The 21,693-nt window shown below is 41.6% G+C and overlaps 1 long non-coding RNA gene across 1 annotated transcript in view; it reads left to right on the top strand.

Moving 5' to 3' along the window:
* LOC149411897 (uncharacterized) overlaps positions 1-16,722 on the top strand; it is a 138,887-nt gene extending 122,165 nt beyond the window's left edge. The window contains exon 5 of the long non-coding RNA XR_016304729.1: positions 16,549-16,722. This is a non-coding gene — a long non-coding RNA (uncharacterized LOC149411897). The remainder of the gene's footprint in view (positions 1-16,548) is intronic.
* Positions 16,723-21,693: the final 4,971 nt, after the last annotated feature.

Genomic DNA, 21,693 nt, shown 5'->3' with positions numbered 1-21,693 from the left:
AGAACTTCCAATGACGACAGTAAAGTTGTAAAAATTGTACTGCCTACTGAAATAGGCAGACTGGTCAGGTAACTTCGGCAGCATCATATTTTTTTGGCAATCAAACGAAATTGTCAGCATGTCTGCTCGTTCTTCTTGTAATATTTTATAAAAATCTTTTGCTTTACGGCTGTGCCCTTGATAAAGCGTCATCAAATTTTGTTTTTCTGATCCTTCGGACGTTTTGATCTTCTTCTTGAACTCAGTACACCGAGAACACACGTCCACTCGAGGTTTTCCAAACCCTATGTTATATTTAGTATTAAATATTTTTCGGAAAAACGATTGCTTAACGTTTAAGCATGGGTCCGTTTGGTTTGTGCTGAACATTTTCCACATTTTTTTTTATATTCAACTCCGCATCCAAATAAATACGTTGGTCTGATTTATGCCGACAATAATGTGGTTCAGAACCTTTAAATGACTTTATGTAATCTTGAACTGCAACCCTTTTTGGGCAAAAGGCGATAGATCGATGGTCACCTCCCCGGTTTTCCTTCCCATTCCGCCATAATCATTGAAGGACCTCCTCAATACATTTGAAATGCGGTCATTTTTTATGCCTAAAATAGACGTATATGAGGGAATATACATACTATCCATTCCTGTATCCATCCTTGTTCTTAACAGGAATGCTGGATTTCAATACATTAGAAGCCCGCAGAAAAATATTTTTATGCAAACACTTTTTTAAGTTAATCTCTGGTACAATAAACAATCCGTCTATGTACTATATCATATTGTCACACTTTTGCGAGGTGCAGTCCAATCAAGGACTTTGTCTCGCGACCTGAGGGTAAGTCACCTGGGGGATGGTTTTTTTCTGCCCTAATGCTTGGGCTGCCTTGACAACTTGGGGGCTTTAAAATACTATGCTTTTTTGTATTTTATACTATATTTTTTGTATTTTCGACTGAGTTTTTTGTCGGTATTAGTTTAGGATTTAACTAATCGAATACTATATTTTTTGTATCGGTTGTACTTGAATGTTCTTTTTTTAGAGCCAGCATTAGGGTGGGTAGATGATGGATACTGGGTGGGGGTAGGAAGGGTTTTCGTAGGGGCTAGGTTTACCTAGGCACGAGATGCTAGGGTTCGGATGGGAGGTTAATTTTTTATAAAATGGTATGGCTAAATCCACCATGTGTTTGCGGAGTGGGGGGATATTCGAGCCTTTATTAATTATGCTGTTACGTACGAACCAAGGGCTTTTGGTGTACCGTCTGAGTGAGGCATTCTGGAATTGCTCGAGTCGCTTTGTGTTTCCGCTGGCCCATATAGGGCTAGCGTAGGTAATGATGGGGCGGATTTGGGATTTGTATATGAGGAGTTTATTGGATAGTGAAGTTTTTGTGTAGTAGTGGTGATAAAGCGCCGGCGGTTTGCCGGGCTTTTGTTAAAGTGTTTTTGATGTGGGGTGACCAAGTTAATCTCCTGTCTAGTGTGACTCCAAGATATTTGGCGGTCTTTTGCCATGGTATGACTTGGCCGTACATCGTGATGGTCCCTCGCTGAGCTGTAGTTCGTCCACTTCTGGAGAAGTAGACGGCTACGCTCTTTGAGGGGTTGACGTCTATGCGCCAGCGGTCATACCACTCTTGGAGTCTGTTTACGTCTTGCTGAAGGCGATGTGTAACCATCCTGGGCGAACCGTGGGTAACCATGAGGGTTGAATCGTCGGCGTAGAGCATTACTTTTGAGTTTGGGTTGTCTGGGAGGGGGATATCATGAGTTTAAATGTTGAAGAGGGTGGGGGACAGCAAGGAGCCTTGGGGTACTCCTGCTGTCATGAAACGTGGGGATGAGATTGCATCGCGGTATCGCACTTGAAAAGTGCGGTGCCGAAGAAATGATTTTAATACACCAAGCAGTTGGGGATCTATATCTGTTTGGTGGAGTTTGAGAAGTAGGCCGTTTATCCATACTTTATCGAAGGCTTTGGCTATATCCAGGAAAATGGCGCCTGTAGATCTATTGGAGTTGAAGCCACCGATGACTTGCTCGGTGACCCGTAGTAGCTGGTGGAGGGTTGAGTGCTGGGCTCTGAACCCGTGCTGCTCGTCGGGTAGTGTGGATTTTTCGTTAATGTGCTTGATGAGCCTAGTGAGGAGGATTTTTTCATAAATTTTCCCAATGTTGGAGAGGAGGCTGATTGGACGGTGGTTTTCGCAGAAAAGTGGATCTTTGCCCGGTTTGGGGAGTACTATGACGTGCGCGTGTTTCCAACTTTTGGGGAAATAGCGCAGTCTGAAAGCTGTATTAATAAGGTTGACTATGGCTAGGATGCCTTTTTGGGGGAGGGCTTTAAGAGCGAAGTTTGTGATTTCATCCGGGCCGGGGGCTTTTTTGTTTTTGCGGCCTTTTATGGCGCTGCGTACCTCGGCCGGGGTAGTGAAGTGGATGTTGTCAGGGGGGAGGGTGTCAAAAATGTGGTTTACGTTGCGGTTGACGTCGGCGATGTGGTCGGGATCTGCGTGTTTGTAACTGGGGCTAAACTGTTTTTCTAAACTGTCTGCGAAAGATTCGGCTTTGTCGAGTGCGTCAAAAACTAGTCCGTTTTCACCGTGTATTGGGTGGTTTGGGGTCGGTGTAGATTTTAATTGTCTTGATAAGCGCCAGAAGGAGCCGTCCTTTGGGTTTATTTCTTGATTTTTTTTTGTTCCAGGATAGGTTAGAGTTTTCTGAGAGTCTTTGTCTAATTTGTTTTTGTAGTCTATTAATGGCAGTCTTTATTCTGGGGTCTGGTGTTCTATTGAAGCGTCGTTTGAGAAAGTTTTTGTTGGAGATGAGGTCGGTTATGTCTTTTGGTAAGTCGTCGGTCGGGCTGTAGGGGAGGCGTACGGGTAAAGGTTTGGATGCGTCATTTATGGCGGTGCGTATTTTGAGGGCGAGATTGTCAACCGCAGAGTCAAGTTCGTCGGTGCTATTAATGTTTGATTTTATGGTGATATTTTCGTCCACTTTCTGCATAAAGGCCGTCCAATCAGTTTTTTGTTTGGCTTTTGAGGGGGGGGGTTGGTGAATTTATGTAGGGTTAACAGCACGGGGTTGTGGTCGGAGGAGAGTTCGTTAATGGTTTGTATGCTGTACGCCCAGGATGATTTGTGTATGAGGGCGATATCTAGTACGTCTGGGGTGTAGCCACGTGACGGGAAATGTGTGGGAGTCACGGGGCCGGCGACTACTAGATCGGGATGGGAAGCGGCGAATTTTTGAAGGATTCTTCCGTTTTTGTTGGTGCGCCTACTATTCCAGTCTGAGTGCTTCGAGTTGAAGTCTCCGGCTAGAATAGTAGGGGTTGGGCCATCAAGAAGCAACTCGAGGTCTTTAGGATCAATTTCTTTTTGGGGGGGGTTGTATATTGAGTTGATTCTTAATGGACCGGAAGATTTTGTGAAGATGGTAATGGAGGTGCTCTCTAGTGTAGAGAGGGTAGGTGTAGTATTGTGTTGGTGTGTGATTTTATTGTTCACGTAGATGGCTGTGCCACCACCTCGTGAGTGTAACCGGTCATTTTTGTACAGTGTGAAGTTGGCGATTTTTGGTGCTTGTGCGGCTGTGAAGTGTGTTTCGTTTATGAGTAGTATGTCTAATTTGTGTGTGTTGGTGAATAGGCGAGCTTCGAGCAGGTTTTTGTCGAAACCATTGGCATTCCAGAATGCCAAACGGAGCGCGTAGGGCTGGGTGGTGGTGTTAGCCATAATTTAATTTGAAAAAAGGGCAATAATCTGGGGGGCTGCAGAGAGCAGTATACTGATATAATCTGATGGATTTTGAGCTGAGAGAAATTTTGGTAAGAGGTCGGCGAGGAGTTCGCCGATTTTTTGTAAGTTTAATTTTTTGAGGAAATCTGTAAATGAAAAGGGTGCTGAGTTTATTGGGGGGGGGGTGTTAGAAGAACCTGAGGGGTTGCGGGTGGGGGGCGGGTTCATGGACTGGGCGTAGGAGATGGAGGGGTTTGTGGGCTTGGATGTAAAGGTGACTTGAAGGTTACACCCGCCCTGTCCCACCCCGGTATAGGTGACTTATGGTCACCCCTTCGGAGCTCTCGCATGAATCTAATTTTTGAATAAACGGCTCTACAAAGTATATAAATGAAGCTAGACCTTCAATGTCCCCGCATACGGTGTTAGGAAGCGGTATGCGAGCGCTTACAGGTATTAATCCAAAGACAACACAGAACAATAAGCATCAAACAATCAAGTAACAAGTTTCAGGCAAATAGTTGGTGGAGGGAACCCACACTCCAGTACCTGTAAGCACAAAAAGAACAAAGTGAAATAATAGAGTGACGGGGGAGTTTCGCCGAGCCACGTCTGGCAGTCCTGTTGAGAGATTGGTGGTGGTTGGGGTGACTGGTGCAGGTCAGGACTTCCACACCCCTTAGCCGACCACCCGGTGGTGCCCTGAAGATAAGCATGGGAAAAAGAGGGATAAACCCTAAAGAACCTAGGGGAAAGAAGCGTCAGGAGGTCGGAGGCAGGGTGGAGGTTACCCCAATCCGCACAGTCACCCCTCTGACCACCAACGCTCCTCAGGGGTGGCGCAGGTGACTGGCGGAGTCCCCCGGTAAAAACAAGAAATTAAAAGAAGCTCCAGCAGTGCATGCGGGGACGAGGCCCGTTGTCCAACCCCTATTGGGGAAAAGTAAACAATACAAAACAAACAACGGAGTTCAGTTATAGCCTGTAAACTCGTTGCCGTTACTGAAAAAAAGAAAGAAAACCAAAAAAAAAAAAATACATATAAAAAAGACGAGAAAAGAAAAGAAAAACAATAAACAATCCAAAAGTGCCACTTAAGAACATCGGTAGAATAAGTAAAACAAAAGTAGAAAGCATAAAAATAACATTTGCATGGTCTGTAAAGAGGACAGTATGTGAAGTATAAGATAAAAGACAAAGTAAAAGAGATAATTAGCTAAGCAAAGATATATAAAGAGTGTCTGCAATGTCTGTAAAAAGGACAGTGTGTCTACCTTAGACACAAAACATAAGAAAAGAAAACTGAAAATTAGAAGAAAATAGGATACAAGTTGTTTAAAAGAAATGTAAACGAAAGAAAATCATCTGAAGCTGCTGGTACAGTAAGGAAAGAAAAATAATAAAAATAAGAAGAACAGAATGCATAAACAATAATCGGAGAATTGTACAAGAATTAGTCATGGAGCAGGAGCAATACACCAGGGGTTCTCAGTTATCACACTAGTCAGCGACTCTAAGCACAGACCATCTCTCAACCCAGATCCTAGTAAACTTCCTCAGACATTCGAAATTAACTCTGTTAGAAACAAGATCGGTGTTCCACACCGGTCTAATGGGGACATTCAGACCGTCTATCATTTCGTCTCTGGCATCCTTCAAGATCTCACAGTGCCACAGAATGTGCTCGGCCGACTGGTAAGTATTGCCACAAGCGCAATTGGGATGGGTAGACAGGGCAAGGCTGTGAAGCCTCCCCCTGAATTCCCCATGTCCTGAAAGGAGCTGCGTCATGTGATGGTCCAGTTTGAGGAAGGCCCCTTCCATTCTGAGTTTAACTGATGGGAAGAAGGAAAAGGTCCATCTTCCCATGCTCGACCTATCCCAACGGACCTGCCACTCTTTGAGCGAAAGGTCCTTCATCGTCCGAAGCAGTCCAGGGAGAGTTCCCGGTCCACCTGGTGTCAGAACGACACCAAGATGGGTTGCCGGGGATCCTCTGGAAAGTCTCTGCTTGGTTAAGACTTCCCTAATCTCCAGATCGATTGGCAAAATGCCGGCCAAAACTGGCAAAGCGTCCGAAGCAACAGTACGGTATGCGCCAGATAGTGCCAGCAAAGAAGTTCGCTGGCCCCTAGTAAGAGCGAGGAGTATAAGGCAGTTATCCAGACGGTGCTCCCAAACAGAGGCAGCATACGAAACTTGCGCAACGTATACGCCCCTGTACAGAGCACGTAGTGCCGGATTGCGTAGTCCCCATTCAGCGGTGGAGAGTCTCCTCAGCTTTAGGAACAGCGCCTGAGCCTTGCTTGAAACATCTTTAACATGAGCCAGAAATGAGGACGATCGATCGAGTGTTACACCTAGGTACTTGACCGTGTCTGCAAATTTGATGTTGGTGTCTCCCATCCGGATGGTAGGGTTTATTTTTCTACTGAGAGAGCCCTTCATCAGGAGACCCTTTGTCTTGTGGGGAGCGAAGGTCATCTTATTCCTCTCCCCCCATTTAAGGAGGGTGTTCAAACCATCACCAGCCTTTTCTTCAATTTCCTTTCTGCTGTTCCCCGAGACAAGATACATCTTATCATCCGCGTAGTCGATCATGATACATCCTTCAGGCAAGGGTAACCTAGAGGAGTCGTCAAAGTCAATATTCCAAAATTCAGGTCCCAGAACGGAGCCCTGGGGACAGCCCATATTTACTTCGCGTTCTATAGTAAAATCACCATGGGATATCGAGACAGTTCGTCCCGATAGGTAGTTGTCAACCGATTTAAACAGGCGTTTTGGACAATTCCTACTTTTAACCTTTGTGCGTATCATGTCCCACCACGCGAAGTCGAAGGCACCAGTTATATCTAAGAAGATTGCTATAACGTACCTCTTTGAGCAGACCTTCACCCAGTTAAGCGCAAACGAAATGGCGTGCACGGTGGATTTACCCGGGACGAAACCAAATTGAAGTTCACTGGACGGTGAAAGTGTACTGCGAAGTCGCTGCCGAATTAGTATTTCCAGGATCTTGCCGAGGATTGGGAGCAAGGTTATCGGGCGATAAGCCTTTACGTCGGTGAGTGGTTTGCCGTTCCCTTTAGGTATAATCCTGAGCACGCCCCTCTTCCATTCAGAAGGGAAAATACCTCTTCTCAGGCACGATTCCATCACTTGAAAGAGCTCCTCTTTAGCGTGGACCCAAACATGCTTCACTATCTCGCCATTAAGTCTGTCATGCCCTGGTGCCTTCTTTGGACCCAAACCCTTAATTATAGCACCAATTTCAGCTCTAGTGACAGGAGTGATTCTATCCTCTTGGGCGAGGTCTCTGGGTGGAAGCCGTGCCAGATTTCTAATCTGTTTTTGGTGGTCACTTTCCCCAATTACTGACTCTACAGGGACTAACTTGCCCAAAAGTGTGTTGAGAGTAGAGGCCACGTCCACAGTCTCAGCGTCCCTCCCATCAATCTTCCCAATTAGACTAGACAAATACCGATCCGAACCCTTGACGGATTTTTCAATTGCGCTGTGGATTTCCCACGGGTTGGCGTTGCCCACATCTTTAACCCAATTATGCCAGGCAGCTCGTTTCGCGAGGAGAACCGCATGTTTGAAAGTTGCCCTGGATCTCCTGAGAGCGGCCTGGAGGGTAGCTGTCTCCTCCTCCGTACAGCATCCCCTCCTGGACAGTCCCAAGGCCCTATAGGCTCCTTTATAGGCCCCCTTTAGCGAAGTCAGCTCAGGTGACCACCACGGCGTTCTAATTTTCGTCTTTGGGTTTGATCTGCCCAGAGAAGAATTAGCCGCAGATACAACGGCCGAATTGAAAAAGTTCCCCAAATTGTCCGGATCATTAGCTGCTACGTGATGAAAATCCCTTAATGTATCTCGTAGCGCCTCCCCAAAGTTATCCCAATTCGCCCTTGAGGTGTTGAAATTCCAGGAGGATCTCGGAGTTTCAGTTTTCTTAACACCTATTGTAAATGTGATTAATCTATGATCCGAAACTATTGCGCATTCATGGACCCTCCAATTAGATATCCTGGCCGCAACTGATCCAGAGCAAAGAGTTAGATCAATGTTGCTCTCTCCCATTGTGTTTGAAAAGGTAAAGAACGAACTCTGTTCGTTAACGATACAAAGGCCTTGCGCAGCAATAAGGTCTTCAACGGCATCAGTCCGTGATCGTACTGAATGGTATTTATTATTGTCAAACCAAAGAGGAGAGCGAGCGTTAAAGTCCCCTCCGATAACTACGTTACGACCTTTAAGCGCGTTTAGGGCGCGCGTCAGACTCAGGATATGTGGTTCTACCGGATTCCCCCATTTAAAATAGACTGAGATCAGATAGATCTCAGTATCAGCAAATTTAATACATACACAGGTTTGGTACTCATTAGACAGCCCTGCCAGAAGGAGGGGGCTGATCAATGATGTATTGACCAGAACACCCGCCCCCGGCGATGAGCCGACTTCGAGTACCGCTCCCGGAAATTCAATTGGTGTTTTACCTTCCCAGGTGTACTGCTCCTGTATAAGCATTATGTCAATATTCAGGTCAGACATGACCCGCTGCACATCCAGTGTGGCCAACCGGGATCGCTGCAGATTGATCTGACCTAAGGAGAGAAGATTAACAGGAGCCATAGTCAGTCATTCTGACTTGGGCGTTAATAGCGGCCAGATGGGCAGGGCAATCCATATCCCCAGTGGGGTGGTCAGCTGACTTCCTGAAACGGGTAGAAGTAGCACAGACAGCGGGAAGTGCCTTCTTGGGGCAATCCTCATGAGAATGACCCACAGCGGCGCAGTGGCGACATGTTTCCTTTTCTTGAGAGCAGGATTTACTAATGTGTCCATACTGTTGACACTTAAAGCATCTAGTAGCTCCAGTATAATCCCGGGTGCGGCAGGCGTTCCACCCAAGGAAGCACATTCCGCTGTCTAGAAGGACTTTGCGAGCTGCAGGATGACATGTCACCACCATGTTCATGGTGGGGATGTCGCGCTTGCCAAAAAGGGAGACTCGCCGCATAGTACGAAGATGATCATCCAAAGACAGTGTTGTCTGGCCTGCAAGGTTGTTTGAATAGATCTCCGTAAATAATTCCGGGTCAGCCGATTGTTCGTTCTTTGGCACATTGTATATAACTATCTTGGGAAGGCGGCCCAAGGGGTTGATCATCTTTAAACCACCTGCTGCGAGCCTCGCTTCTGCCTTCTTAATGTTGTCCAAACCCTTCACGTCCTTGGCTTGGAAAGCCATACCAGCCCCTTTAATCTTTCTGTATCGGACCATCTGGAAGTCATCCTTCCTGGGATTCAGGATTTTCTCCAGGGCCTTCAGTGTTTGCTCCGAAGTTTTGCCTTCAGGAGCATCTGGGTAGACCAGGACGGTCAGAGGCTTCTTGGGGATAGGGCGTTCAAAGCCGTTAATCAAGATCTTCTTGGAGGCAGGCAGGTTTGCCGCTGCATTAGCGTAGGACATTGACTCTCTGGTGGGAGCAGTACTCGAAGAAGCAGGACGCGTTTTGATGGCTTGATCGAGTTTAGTGGAAAGAGCTGATTGTGCGGACAGCATCTCGTCAATCGTCGTGCTTCTCGTAGACAGGGTGTTTAGTTCCAACATCATCCTAGTGATGTCTGACATTAGGTCGTCAAGTGTGGTGTTTATCAGGCTTTTATCGGCCTTGTTTAGTTTGTTAGAGCCATCCATACAAACAGACCGGATCTTATGACATTTAATCAAGGCCGGAATTGCCTTCCACTCCTGGTTGGTCGGCGAGTCGCTATAGCGGACCCGTTTTTTGTTTTCCGCATTCGGGGTGGTAGATGGAGCAATCGAGGGCATCTCACACGCGGATGAGTCGCTGTCGGAGTCAACCGACTGTGGTTCCCTTGGTGTCTTCGGTTTCAGCCTTTTTTTAGTCTTCGACAGTACAGAGGTGGAAGCAGTGGGGCTCAAGAGGTCTTGCATTAGTTTAACCATTTGTTCCGCTTCCCCTGGTGGTTCCACTGGGTTGCCAGTGACCACGCGACTCGCCCGACAATTCTGAGTCGAGAGGCATTTTTTTCAAAAAAGTGGGGAAAATGCAAAAATTTACCCCAGATTTTCAAATTTTCCCCAAAAATGGGGAAAAAATGGGGAATTTTTTCTGTCCAAACTGCCCTTAGATGTGTAGAAATGTTACTTTTAAGGGTACAAAATATTTTTTGGGACTGGGATTTGACTGAGAATATTAAAAATTTAGTATCCCTCCCCAAAAGGAAACAGAAATTTAAATTTAATGTTCAAATGTTCGCACTTTATTAGACCTCCACTTCAAAATGATTATCGAAAATTTTTAGTAAAAGAAATGTCACTGTCACTTGAAAAAATTTATGCTTATCAGTACAAAAAAGGAAAAATATTGTCTAAATTTGACGATGTTACAAAGCAAAGGATGCATCCTCCCATAAGTTCTTTCATCACTTTACATAAATTGTCGTGGAATGTTCCAGAATAAATGGACACGTGGCGCACACAAAAACACTGCTAGCGGAAAAAGTGTAATACCTACAGGAAAAACACGACGATCACTAGACGCAGAAAAAAATTCTGCGTCGAATAAAGTATGTGTCGTCGAGATTCACCTATAACTGTGCACTTAAATCGTATATCGATGAGGAACACCGCACATAAAAAGAAAATCACTATAAAAAACACAGAAAAAAGTGTCAAAAGCACCGGGAATTTTTACAAGACGATTCAGATGGAAACTTTTCACCCAGTATCACTAGTGGATACCGGGAATGTGGTAGAAAACCACCACTAGGGCAGATTTTTAGTTTTTACACTTAAATACAATTATAAAACTAAAGAAACACAATCACAGAAAAAAAGTATTACAGGCGGATAGCCCGTATAAAAATACACCTGGTGGCGCTTTAACGATTGTAGAAATCTTGACCGGAACCGATTTTGGAATAATAGATTGCGGAGCAAAATTGTAGCATGTTCTAACCGCGGAGGCGAGAACTGAACTGAACTGTAAAGGTGACTTGTGGGTTTACCTCAGGTCGGCGAGCGTGGCGGGTGGAGGGTGCGGGGCGCTTTGGGCAGCCCTGGTAGTTGGCGGGGTGGGGTCCGCCGCAGTTTGTGCATGTGGCGTCACCGTCCTCCCGCTTGTGGGAGCAGGTGGCTGAAAGGTGGTTTTCGGGGCACTTAACGCAGCGGGGGGGCAGGTGACAGCCCCTCGCGGAGTGCCCGAAAAGCTGGCAGCGGTGGCACTGGGAGGGGTTTTTTGTTTTCGGGTTTAGGTATTCCACCTTGATGCGCAGCTGGAAGAGTGTTTCCAGCTCGAATATTTTTCGTCCAGCTTCGCCGTGGTTTAACTGAACGAGGACCAAGGGGGCCGCAACTCTGTTGGGTCCTGAGCGCATGCGGGTGACGCTGATGACGGGGAGGTTTAACTCTTCTAATTCTTCTTTTATTTCCTCCGTGGAGGTAGACGGAGGTATCCCGCGCAGCACTGCTTTCGTGGTCTTGTCTTCAAATAATTGAAATGTATGGAAGGGCACTTGGGATTCTTCGAGGAGGCGGGTGGCTGTGCGAAAGCTGGTGGAGTCTTCCGTGTTCAGAACGTAGCCTGTCGGGATTGCCTTTGAGTCTGTAACTTTTACACCGGCTGCCTGTAGCTTTTGGCGCATCGCGTTCCAGTTGGACGTGGTTCGGATGATTATAGGAGGGATTTTTGGCTTAAAAGTTTTCGGGGCGGCCGAGGCGGTGGGGTCTGCGTCTGTGGTTTTCGATCCTGCTGTCGAGATCGTATCGCTAGTCGTTGAGGCTGGGGGCGCGAGGACTTCGAAGCGGTTGTTTGAGGTGGATGCGATCGGTGAGGTGGAGCGAGGAGAGTTTGTCTTTCTCCTTTTTTTGTTACTTATTTTCCCGTAGGGCGTGATCCAGGGTGGCGGCGGGAAGTTCGGGTCCTGCTCGTAGTCATCTTGGGTGATGACGGGCGCAGCCTGGGACGGGAAGAGGGAAGCTACGTCCCCGATGTCAAAGTTGTCTGCTGAGTTTACATAGATAGTTGATTTGGCGGTGGAGCGGGGGTCTTGTTGCGAGGTTTGTGTTGAATTGATGTGTGGAATTGAATTGAGATACTCGATGAGAGCCTCTCTGGATGGATTGAGATTCCTCAGGTCGGCCATTGTCTGTTCCATTTTAAACACTTTTTGTTTGTTACACTTTAAATAAAATAATAATACATGTCACAAGAAAACGAGAAATTTAAACTTTGTCTGATTGATTCACAAATAGAAATAATAAAAACATGTAACAATAATAATAATTCACTTGAAAGTTTTCAATTTAAAACGGTTTTGTGGCACGGCCGCCGCGCGGTGGGCCGCGCAGTCGGTTTTGTTTCGTTACACTTATTTATTGTTCGGATGGCACTTTATTGTTTTACACTAAATCACATGCCCTGTGGAACATGGAGACGGGGCACAAACACTTTGATACTGCGTTGGACGCGGCACAAACCACGAGAAAACTGTTGTTGACCTGCCGGTGGCGGCGATCGACGTCTGAAGTGTGAGTCTCTGTGAGTGTTGATCCGTCTATGTTGAAAGAGGTTAACTTTTATGTCCCTAACAATTATACTCGAGGGAGATCCCATGCACTCTTATATGCTCCGAAAGCGAGGACTTCTGCCTATCAGAACGCGCCAATAAACAGAGCGACTCAACTGCTTAACGATTCTGCATTAGCCATCGACATTTTCAATGTCACCTACAGACAATTCAGTAACCTTTCTTTTAACACATGTCACAAAATAGTAAAACTGCCTCTGTAAACTTTTTAATTTTTAATCTTCTCCATGATATATTGGTGTATAACCGTTTTATGGAGAACATGAAAAAATAAATAAATATATTTTTTCCTTCTTCATATAAAAATTCTTATGGATATTCATCAAATCTTCCATTTTCAGAGTTCCACATTTGAAGGCTTTCGTGTTAAGCTTACATAATGGGTAGATTGGCAGGTTTATCGCAGCGTACCTAGAAAATATATTGTTGCCATAATAATAATACTATTCATTATTTTACCATGAATTCTTTAGAATTAATAGGGTTTTTTAGCAGAACTTTGTATAAAAAACCTTTTTATTATTGTAGAAAGCAATAACTTTGTGGTTTGACATTTTAATAAAAATAAAACACTTGTTTTGTTTAAAACCACTAGTTTTTATTAATTTAATTTACCGACCGGTTTCACTTTGCTCAAGCATCATCAGGGTATAAATTAATACTTTTAAAAACAAAACATTTAAACCGGTTTTAGTAAAACTTCAATTTCTTCCACTGGAGCATCGTCGGCCATGGAATATTTTACGAAAATTTTGTTTACATTCTTTTTAAATATGACAATTCTTATTTTCTTAACTTTCTAACCCTAACTCCACCGAATAGGGCTTTGGGTTCATTCGGGTGAGTTCAAAAACTGTCACCCATTGAGACAGCGCTCAACGCTTTTTTCTATTACTGCGTGCATGCTATCCACGGGCATGTAACTGTGTCCAGGAAGTAGATAGTTCATTTGAATAGTATTTAAATTATTAGAGTTTTGTAATGTGGAATGTAGTGCAGCAAGAACTGTTTTATTTTTGTTTTGTCCCGGGCAAGAATCGCTGTACAAAACAAGTGTATTTGTATTGCTGCGATTATCCACATGTACAATGTATTTTGTATGTATCGTTGCTACTTCGTTTGCCCTCGGCCTCTCCCCATGTAAAACAAAAGCCATCTTGTGTTCCACTCACATAAAAAGTATAGTTAAAAATGGTATATTTCCGTGAATTTTACAGAAGCATAGTATAGAGCATTGGTTCTTGACCTTTTTGGAGGTACCGAACCCCACCAGTTACATATGCGCATTCACCGAACCCCTCCTAATTTGAAAAATAAAATTAGATTCTATATATTTATATATAGGTGTACAAAATGAAAAAAAAAATAAAAAACAAAGATCAAAACATTAAATTTCAATGGTTAAATCAAAACATACTAATTATTATTTACTTTAAATCAGTGTGACTTCTGCTGTTGCCTTTCAGAAACCAATTCAGAAATTCGCGGCTTTACCTTGGCAAGTGCCACTCTCATGTCATTTTCACAACAAAGTCTATTCCTCTTCTTCCTTTTTATATCCAGCATCTTCGAAAAGGATTGCTCGCAAAGATATGTTGTAACAAACGGTATAAAAATCTCCAGAGCTTTCTTAGCAATAACAGGGTATGTTTCAATTTGTTGACACCAAACGTTGAGAGCGATGTTGTTCTGAAGAGTTGATGTTGAACCTGACTCTGCTGAATTTTTTGCTCCACCGAACCCCCGAGAGTGACTTACCGAACCCAGGTTAAGAACCACTGGTATAGAGTATTCAAAACCTTTTATAAATCAAAAGAACTACAAAGTAAATTTTTATTCTTTTCGTTGATTTTTTGGCGATACTTAAATCTGTTGAGACAGTCTCCTTTTTCCTTCAAGTGGTGTTTTGTTTTAATTCCTCATACAAGGTGAAGATAAATCAAAAAGTTTGGACAATAGTCTATACCAGGGCTTCCCAAAATTTTTTCAACTGTGACGCCCTTGGGAAGTATTTTTGTGACGCCCCCCCCGGTGACTAAAAATCTAAGCCCCCCGCCGCTCATTTGTACCAAGCGTAGTATTTTGAAGCCCCCCCCCCCTGGACGGGTCACGTAGTATAGGTACGTTACCTAATAACAATTTGTCAGAAAAACTCCAAATAGTATCTAATTTTTTTATTAGAAAATAAAGAACACAACATAAAAACAAAAATGGAAGCAAACAAAAAAGATAAAAAAGATTTTTTTTCTTTGGTATTAATGAGAAGGATGTGCTTGCTTTTCTAAGCATAGTTTCTCAAAACGAGGTTGAAGTTTCAAAATCGCTACTCTCGTCTCTGCCTCTAAATTTATTTTTGATCTGTACTTATTCTTAATTACTGCAACTGCACACGCTGCAGTGCTGATGGAACGATATTCTTGATAAACTGAGCTCCAAAATTCAAGTAGCTTATCCTTATTATATTGCAGCTTAAGGCTGGAGTCACAGGACAATTCTATTAACTGTTCTTCTTAAAGATTGCCTCACGACGCCCCTGGGATAATCCCGCGGCGCCCCGAGGCGTCGCGACTCACAGTTAGGGAAGCCCTGGTCTATACGATTTTGGCCCACTCTTGAATAAAGCAAGCGCCAAAGACTTGTCCGCGTGGGTGTATCACTGACCATGTTTTGTGTTAAAATAAATTTGGAAAGAATAGGATTTATGTGTGAAAGAGATTTTTCTAAGCCGGTTTTATCTCTACAGCGAATTGTCATAGCAAGGCATTTTTTAGGGATATTTTTTTTTGTATTTAACGCAATTGACGCCTGGTCTTCAATATCTCCTGACGCATTTTCCTTTTAATTGGCGTAAGAGTTGCCGTTGACCCAGTGTTCGCTGAAATGGGTTTCCTCTTTCCTAGAAAACCACAATATCAGACCAATGATTACATTATTCAAGACAAAAGGTACCTAACAATGATGAATATCAATAAAGCTATAAATATGCTTGCGCGGGGTACCATCGTCTTTCCGTGTGGTAACTGAATTTCACCTACTGGGTCCTGCACTTATGTTTGGAAAAATATTATCTTGAACGTGCTGTATGATCCTGGTGGAACACAGATACTGTCTAAAACCGAAAATAAATTCAATTCTCATGTGAAGATAAGTTAAAAACTCCTTGGGCAATTGTACTGGACGGGAGTCCGCACAAGACTGTAGATTTGGGCGCCGGTTCCAAACCGTGTCTTCAACCAATGAAAATGCTCCTTTACGGCCGATGATGATGATAGTTGAACAAATTATGAACAATCTGCCTCCCGCACCCGGTGCTCGGTGTTTGTTGGGCACTGGGTGTGCTTTCGTCTCTGCTCGCTTTTGGCGTTGGCGGTTTTCCTGAGTAGGGCCGGCTGGTCTTGATGAGGTAACGCCAGAAGGTTTGGAGCAGAAGACTTGGCGAGGTGAGGCAGTTGATGGGCAGGAGTCACTTGTTGATAATAAAACGCTTGTTTTGTGGTAAAGATGAACTGATTTTTATTTTTTATGTGGCTGCTTATATGCAATAAGCTTGACTCGCACCCGACATTGGGCTGTGAGTCAAAAAGTGGTGGGGATTCTATCCGCGCCAGTAATACGTTTATATGCCCCGGCAAAATGTCGCATATTCATTTGCCGGTGGCATAGCCGAAGGTAGACGCTTGAATTTGCGGGTTTGCAAAGATTTTGCAAGCTCGCCTGAATAACAATTACATAGTTTAATTACATAGCAGTTATAAGAATGTGTATCTTGACAACTAGATTTTTAGTTTGCCAAGATACGACAGAAAATAAGAATAGTTTGTCAATAAAAGTGTAATAATGATCTTGAAGCGATCAAATTTGTAAATATGGTTATGTTAGTATTTTTCTCAGGTCCCCCGTAACATAGCGCTCATAAAGAGAAAAGATTCACTATACTACGAGGTTCCTGGATTTTTGTACAGGCAAAAAAGGTAAAATTAATTGTACAAAAATGGTTATACAAATATGTTAAAAACAGCATTTTTAATATCTCCTCAGTGGTAGCACATAGCAAAAAGTGTTTATTTAACTACCGCCGAGAAGATGTACAAGTAAAATATAGACATTTGCAACATTTAATAACTTGATATTTCCTAGTAAATTGTACATAGTAAAATTTGAATATCGTTTCTTTCGGCAGAGGTAGGCGCGCGATGCGGTATCGATGCTTTTCGGAGTCAAAGTTTTCAGGCCGCCTTGGCCGAAAACGGGAACAAAATGACCAGTGGCGGGGAGTGATGATTTCGCCAGTGGCGTGGGGTAGGCACATTTTATAAATGTAACATATTTTGATGAAAATAAATAATGTGGCCAACGACATCCGTTACAGCAATTTTCGGAGATATTCTGCAGACTCAAAAACAGCAATTTTATCTGAAACTCTAAAAATATTCTCCACTGAATCTGTATTTTGACGGTTCTCCTAAGAACCAATACATGCAAAATGAGAGGTTAAGATTAACCAAAATAAAATATCTGTCTGTATCTAATATCTCCCAAAATTGCCTGAGGGATTAGTTATGGATGAAACGCTTAAAACGAGATTAAAAATAGATTCGAACCTGTATTTTGGTCATCACCATGTGTCTGAAGTTCTCTTGGTAAATCAACATATTTTTGAATGCTGGGAAGATTAAGGGTAGGCAATGCGTCTTTCTTTAATGCTCCAGTGCGATTGCGCTTGCTGCTGATATTAAAATGACAACCACAAACTGATGCACATGATGCTAAGATTGGAAAATTTATGTATTTAAATTTTCCCAACCTCCAACACCATTCTCGAAATCGACTCTCAGAGGTTATGGTTGGCAACTTATGTCGAATAGAGTCTCTGTCCGTACATCTTTTTACACAACACGTTTTAAGAACTTTGTCGGAGGCATGACTCAATCGTAATAAATTTTGTCTTCTCACTCCTCTTGGTCTGCACCAGACGCAAGGTCCTCGTTTACTCTTGAAACAGCTACTTTGGCACAGTTGGCACCACATTTCTTCACTCTTCAACATCATCATCATCATCACAAACTCGTGCGGGTTAACATTGTAATGCTTCGTAACTTTTGTTCCTCCCATCACGAACAAATCTCTGCAATTTATGCACACATTAACCAAAATGTCGGCACTGTCAAATTTAAAATAGTATTCCAAATAAATGTGGTTTTTATTGTACATCCAAATTGGCGTTTCTTCATTATTCTTTACATATCTCCACATTTTTAATCTTTTAATCTCCACAAAAATATATTACATTTCACATCAGACATCACTTTTTTTTGTTTACCCAATTTGTAGAGAAATATTCTCGGGTCAAACTGGGGAGCTAGTCTATGTGCTTATATATATAGATAATAATATGTACAGTTACAAAAATGGAAAAAAATATTTTCAAAAATACTGTAAAATACTACAAAATATTGTACAATAAGAAAATTACAAATAATTGTAGAAACAGAATATCAACAAAAATATAAGCAACAGAATGTATCTAAAAATCATCGATAAAAGTAAGTCAATCTTCTCTGTAAAAATACAACGAAAGTTTTTTTTTAAATTTAAAATAATTTTTCTCACTTTTTATTGTATCCGGTAAATCGTTAAATAACTTTGGGCCCATATATTCATGATGGTGTTGTGCAGCTGTCGTATTGCATCTAGGTACATACATGTTCCCAGATGTTCTAGGTCTTATACTTCGCGTTGAGGACCTTTCAGAATCTTTAAATACTTTTAAAATAGCATTTCTTTGAAATAGTTTTGAAATCGGTAGGACCTTAAATTTTTCAAAAAGTTCGTTGGTTGGAAAAATTCTTGGTTTTTTAATAATAACTTTGATTATCATTTTTTGTGTTGTTACTATCGAATACAGATTATTCTTATAGATACCTCCCCATGCGATTATTCCGTACTGCAACACTGACTGTACAAGAGCAAAGTAAACCATTTTAATATTTTAAAAATTTAGGATATTTCTTAATTGTATAAAAATGTAAGTAAGTTTTCTAATTCTTTTTACACAGTTTTCGATATGTTTTTTAAATTTCATGTTACTTTCTATAGTGATCCCTAGATATTTGACATCTGGGGTTTTCTTCAGGATTTTACAATTATTATCATTACATTCTCCTCCTTTACACGAACGACTGTGCACTATCATTAAGATAAAAAGGTATATATGATGTTTTTTCTACATTAAGACTAATAATAATAATAATAATAATAATAATTGGATAATTTGTAGAGCGCCGCTTTTGTGAAAAATCACCTCAAGGGCGCTGTACAATTTATTTCCTAGGATCTACATTTGTTATTTAGAAATGATACCAAAACATACTTACCTGGCAAGTCACTTCCAACAAACACACTTATATTAAAAAGTTTATGCTTATAAAAGATAGAACTGCACGCAGAGGACACTATATCAAAAAACACTGGTCGTCGCATGATCTTAAGTCTGCTATAGTTTTTATTTTAATTTAAATGTATTTTAACAGTAAGTTATCATCAAACCATTCCTTCAATATGTTAATGTCAGCATTCGCAGCTATATTCACTTCTGTCCATGTTATTCCTTCGATTATGATGACTGTGTCATCCGCATATGAGATGACACTTCCATTAAGAGGGAGAGTGAACATGTCATTGACATATATAAGGAAAAGTATAGGCCCAATTACTGTGCCTTGTGGAATTCCATATTCAGAAGACAAGGGTTCACTTAGTGAATTATTTAGTTTAACGTATTGTTCTCTATTTTTTAAGTAACTCTGGAACCAAGATAAAGCTTTGTCTTCCAGTCCAATTTTCTCTAGCTTAGCGATCAGCCTAGAATGCGACACACTATCAAAAGCATTTTTTAAATCAATAAATATTCCCAGACACTTCCGACGTCTATCCAAGTTCCCCATAACTAGAGAAGTCAATTTTGCAATTGCATCATGAATTCCTAGATTAGGTCTAAATCCATATTGGTTAGAATGCAGAATTTTTTTCTTATAGAAATAGGAATAGTCTCTTTTTCACTAGTTTTTCAATTATTTTAGAAATGCTAGATGTCAGAGATATAGGCCGGTAGTTAGTCATTTCCTCTGGGTTGCCAGATTTAAAAATCGGACTAATAACAGTTTTTTTGTAATTATTTGGAAATCTTCCAACCGAAAAGCTTAAATTAATGATATGCACGATAGGTATTTTTAGAAAATCTTTAAGATTTTTTATGATTTCTACTGTTATTCCATCGTATCCCGGCGCTGAGCCACCTCTCAGTGAACTAATTATATTTACAACTTCCGGTTCCGATGTGGGTCCAAGAAGTTGCATTTTATTTGTATCTATTGAATTTCTCTCAAAAGCCTCAGTGGTTTTGCTAGCAGCTAAAGGATTAATTTGTTGTGCTAAATTTTTTCCAACATTTGCAAAGAAATTATTAAATAAGTTCGCACATTGAGTCGGCTCATCTTTTACGTCTATAGAATTACCGTTGTACGTCAGTCTGTGTATTTGCGACCCTTTCCGTTTCTTATCAATAATTTCATTAATTGTTGACCACATTTTTTTTATCATATTCTACTTGTGACATTTTTATTTTATAATATTGTTCTTTAGTATTCCTTATTAAATTTGTAAGCATATTTCGATATTTGACAAAGGTATTTTTTAATATATAATTGAAAGGGTTTATTTTACAAAGAATAAGTAAACGTTGTTTTTCACGAACAGATTTCACCAATCCAGGACTAATCCACGGGTGCGCCTGTTCTCACATTGCCGGAGGATTGGGGGCGGAGCTACGAAATCCGAACTTCACTTCATATCTGCCCGGCAAATTTAAACCTGTGACAATGAGAACTTGGCTTTCTTGGTTGGTTGTTATTTCTCCATAAGACTGCATAACAATTACATCGAAGAAGGCACTTTGTCATAAAAATACAAGTAGTGCATTCAAGTTTAAATGATCTTAAGAGTTACTAGTGAAGTAGGCCTATCGTAAAGGAATATCAGGATAGGTCACGGATTAAACACAAATTTCTTCTACTTTGTGATTTTATTCGGAAAACCTAGAATATATAAGATTAAATAACAATTGTGAGGTCAGGCTTCTGGCAGAAAGCTTAAATAATACAAACATAACCTTCAAATATCAATACAAACTACCAGAGCTAGGTAAGTTGGAGGTTAGTAATAAAAAGTACAATAACCTATCCTAGTAATGGTTTCGTAACCAGGAAGTAGAAGGCTAGATTATCTACAATACTTCTCTTTGACCTAACTGAACCGGCAATATACTAACAACATAACATAACAGCAACAAATATATTTCTACAATATATTTATAAATCTATTTTAATTTGACGCTTTATATAACAATGTATTGTTCAACTGAAATAAAGAATTTGTTTATTTATTTATATTCTCAACTAAAATTCGGTAGGCCTGGCCAGACAGCTTGACGTCACATCGGAAAACTTCCGTTTATTGAAACTGCGGTCTGAAGAAGAGCATTATAGCCCACGCACATCTTACAGAAGACCTACAGAAGTAATAGGAACTACAGAAGTACACTATAATGCCTTCATGCAACACCAAATTATTTACAAAGTGGTTCAAACGATGAACAGGATAAGTACGCAGATACAGTAGAGGACGCACACACGTTGTATTTCGAACAAGAATTCACATGGTCATAATTCACAGAAAATTAGCTTATTAAAACTTAAAAGCACAGGACCTATAGGAGTATAGACTAAACTTGTTGCATCTCAAACAAGAATTCACATATAATTCACTTTAAAATAGCTTATTTACAAGCATAAGACCTACATGGTCAACTTGAAGACATTTTGAACACGGTGGACGTGAAGACATTTTGAACACGGTTGTAAATGCCAGAAAGAGACTTGTCGGACGAATGTTTTAGAAAGCTGTGTTTCAAAACCTTATTCTGGCTTTCTACGCCATTGTTGGTGGTGACTTTGGCTAGGAAATCGGGTCTATGAAACGCCTGGACCCACCGACGGTAGCATGGTAACCATTCCCTCTGAAAATAGCTTCTGGCATTTGTGCACTCCATATACACTTCATCGTTATTCATGCTCTCCAAGTTGCAGAGATACTCATCTTCAGACTGCGAACTTGCCAGCCCTCTCCACAATTTCTTCAAAGTAGCTTCTGCATCGTTAGGCACATTACCCTTCTTTTTCAACCATCGGTTCCATGATTGTTCCCTGTGGAACGCACAGAGGTACACCACCTATTTTGGGAACGTTCTCTCAAGAGCATTGATCTCAGC

The sequence above is a fragment of the Hesperophylax consimilis genome, chromosome 24, assembly GCF_061612785.1.
Source record: "Hesperophylax consimilis isolate HC1 chromosome 24, BYU_Hcon_1.0, whole genome shotgun sequence".
NCBI lineage: Eukaryota > Metazoa > Arthropoda > Insecta > Trichoptera > Limnephilidae > Hesperophylax > Hesperophylax consimilis.
The sequence above is the reverse complement of the archived record's forward strand: the minus strand, read 5'-3'. Positions and strand labels throughout refer to the sequence as shown.